We start from the raw sequence: 4,189 nt of genomic DNA on the forward strand, positions 1-4,189 counted from the left end.
CCGTCCCCGAGACCCGATTTTTCGGGGAATCCCCGTCCCCGACCGGGGCGGGTGGACCGGGTTACCCGACGGGTCGGGGTCCATTCCCATCCCTATTTGGGATTGCTTATTTCAAATAACTTATGTTTTTTTTGTAAAAGTGTTTATTAACTTATATGGTATCAAAAACCGGAGTTAAATAAAACATGGTTAAAATTGTAAGCTGGTAATAAGCAGTTTTTCATAAGTCAGGAAAGATTAACTTATCAAAAACAACTTATTACCGGTTTGGCACCGGTATAAGCAGTTTTTTTTTTATTCAAACATCTATAAACAACTTATCACCAATACTAGACTGAAATAAGTTAAAAAATAGTTTTTATAAGCAAAATCCCAAACACTCCGTTTAGTTTAACCAATTGTTTTGATTTAGATATATTTGACTTCTAGGTTAGAGCATTGATGATCGGACTTGCATTTTGAGAGATGGGGCTTAATCGGAAAATCGTATAAGCCAAATCTCATATGGCTTGGAAGAGTTATTCCATCTCGAACTTCGAGATGCTCTTACAAAGGTATAAGAAGATGAAGAAACTAGTGAAAGGTGTCAAAAGTACGTTGGAAACATGAAAAGAAAATGTAATAATGTGTATAGGTAACTTGTACTATATGTTATTTTAATTGTAGATTAAGAGATTTTAAGACTGAACGCATTATGAGTTGTTTTCAAGACTTTGTGTATTAAAAATCGTTTTTAAGACTTTTGATAAATCTGGTTTATAAGGCAGTATAGATTACCAAAATATTTTATAAAGTTGATATTTTATTTATTTTTAAATCAGGAATTGCATTAATATTTTATTATCTATTTAATTGAGAATCGAAGAACCATCCTCAATCGGTTCCGTATTTTAGGAATCGGAACCATTTATATCGGTTCCAGTTCTGGAAGCGGCAGTTACAAAGCAGTTTCGGTTCCACAAATAGATACCCAATTTCATAAGTAGATACTCGATTCTGCTACTCACTCCTACTATTTATAAATAAATATTGCATTGGATATTAAATAGAAAAGAAACGCATCTAAACGGTGTATCTGGCTGCGTGTGTATTTTGTATTAAACTTCTGTTCTGACATTTAATTTTAAGTCTGCATAAAGATCTAAAGCCATAAGAATGATGAGAAAGAGGCACGTGTCTTTGTTTCTATCTGAGAAGTGAAATCATTTACCCCATGACACCTTTTTCATAATTAACACTTCTTCTATTCATTCCTATCCTTTCTTCCCTGCATCTTTACATTTTTTCTAATTTCACCCCCTGAGGTCTTTTTTTAAGCTTGAATTGCAAACTAATTAAAGATCTTTTGACTACAATGCATTTCAACAAATGTGGAGTTATTTGTAAACAGCCAGGTGATTCGCGGTTGAAATGGGTAGTTGTATTTTAAAGGGAGAGTGAATTCAGTGGGATCCCCATACAAGTAGTGAAAAAATTGCGATCAAATGAGATTGTTTGTCGTTGATTGTCAACTGTAGAGGGTGTAATCGCTAGTTATGACTGTAAATTGGTAATTGTCGTGATCTTCTTCTGTGAGATCGAATCAAAGATGGTTGATGTGCTGCTTACCAAGATTGTTCACAACTCTTATACTGAATCAAGACAATGCCAATGGTGATGATTGAAAATGGCCAAAACGCCTTGTTACTAGCAATGGAAGTTGATCGACGATCCAGTCTTTCAAATCATCGACTTAAGACAGGACCTAAGCCTAACTTGACAACATGGCTCTATTGGGACAAATATATCAGGGAATTGAGCCTAACTTGACAACATGGTTGTATTGGGAGGTCTAAAATGAACAATCTTTAAACTTCCATTGTCTTTTCTATAAACTCTCATATACTTTTGTGGTGTGAATGCAAAAAAAAGTTAAACTTGGGGATACTCTTTTTATCCTTCCACCTTGGTTCTTTCACCCACAACCACAACCACAACTACAACTACAACCACAACCACAACCACAACCACAAATGAGAAGGGTAGAAAATGGGTACAATGATGGAGCCCATATTTGCTTTTTAAACCCCCAAATTTCTTCTGATTTGTACTTTGGCCTACTTTTTTAAAAAATATATTATTAAAAAGAAAAAAAGTAAAAGTTTTGAGAGGGCAAAATCTTTTCCAAAATCAAGTCAAGCCCATGTGTTTGCTTTCAACTTTCTTAGATTCTTGCTGTTTTTCAATCACTAAAAGGTGATGTTGTTCATACAAGTTGTCTCCTCTTCTTTGATGTCAAGGATTTTATATGTTAATTATTTTTGGTATTTAATAAAAAATAATTATTCTTTTGAGGTTTTTTTAGTAGAATTTAAATTAAAGTAAAGATATGCTCTCAACTAGGTTTGTTTATGGGTTAGGTTGATCGGGTTGAAGATATTTCAACACCCCAACTTAATGCTTGCGGTTTGAAAAAATCTTAATCCAACCCAACCCAACCCAACCCAACCAGTATGGTACTTTGGTACGGTAAAATATTCTTTTTACCTTGAATACGCTATTTCTCTACTCATAATTTATTTTTCATCATCAACCATTTGATACAACTTATCCATATTTCTTACGTATATCACATTCAGTTAATTTTTCTCAATTTACGTATATATGTTTACAGTTACTGAACATATATACGAATGAGTTATATAGAGATGTGAATAAATTGAAAATATGTGTATATGAAAAAAATACATGATAGTGTGATTGTGTAATGTATATATTAATATAAATTCAACAATCACATTAAATCCAAGAAATGAAAAGAATATCGGATTCATCGGGTTGGGTTGGGTTCATATAATTGTAACTCAATATCAACCTAATACCTACGGTTTGACAATTTTACAACTCTATTAGACATCGGGTTGTTTCGAGTTGGGTTATTTTGTGTTGGGTTGAGTTGGATTGATCGGGTTTTTGAGCACCCCTACTCTCAACTATATTTTTTTTGAACTTTTATGGTATGTTTCATGGACTTCCAAACCCCATGTTTGTCAGATTCAAATTTCGAACTTTATTTTAAACCAAACGTGAAATTAGAATGATATCAAATTCCAAATCTATTATAGTTTCTAAAATGGTTTAAAATCAAAACGTTATCAAGAACGTGTAGGCAAGCCGATTCCATACGTTTGGTTATATATGTCCTGGAGAGCTCACACAAAGTTTCTGTCTGAGCCTACTACGACAAATTTTGACTCTTCAAAAAATCAATGTTTGTTCCTGTCATTTTATTTTTAAAAATAATTAAGTGGTTTTTAAGTAAATATGTGATTTCCTTGATATTATCATTCTTTCTTTAAGGAAATAAAATGTGTGTTATTGTATTATGTCATTTTTTTTTTCATGTAAAAAGGATAAATTGCAATAAGCATGGATGTAGTTTCACTTTACTTTTAATTTGCGAATTCGATTGTAACGTCAGTTATTAAAATTGCGTAAGAATTAATCACTGATTTAGATTCTTGATTATCTGATATATCACATTTTAGCCATTAACTTTTTATATTCACCAAAATGGTTAAGTAGTCGGTAGCTCGCAACGAAGCTTTGTTGGCTATGCTTTTATGTGAGCTGTAAATGTTACATTTTATATACTTATAGTTTTTTTATAGTAACTAATAATATATTAATTAAAATATATTAAAAGTATATTTTTTTATATAAATTACATCATTTAAAAGTCAATAATGAATTTAATATTGAATAATTTTAAATATCAAATAAATATTTGCTTAGTTGATTTTTTTTTAAAACCTTTTAGTAATTTTATTTAAAAAAAACCTTTTTAATAATTATTATCAGATTTCTGTAACCATTATGAATTCAAATCAAATGACATGTTACAATTATGTAATTTACAAATATATATATATATATATATATATATATATATATATTTGGGCACAGGCTAATGGCACCCCATCTTATACCAATGGCACCCCTATACTTAGGTTATCATTTTATTTTTTATTTTTTTATTATTTTTTTTATCTTTTTGTTGTTTTTTTCTTTTTATATTAATTTTTTTAATTATTTTATAATAAATAGATACTATTACAAATATTATTTTTTATTCTATAAAAATATTAATATTAAAAAATATTGATTTTTATCATAAATTTTATAAAAAATATTGTACATTTTCTTTTCT

The sequence above is a fragment of the Cynara cardunculus genome (genome assembly GCF_001531365.2).
Source record: "Cynara cardunculus var. scolymus isolate 2C chromosome LG 5, CcrdV1, whole genome shotgun sequence".
NCBI lineage: Eukaryota > Viridiplantae > Streptophyta > Magnoliopsida > Asterales > Asteraceae > Cynara > Cynara cardunculus.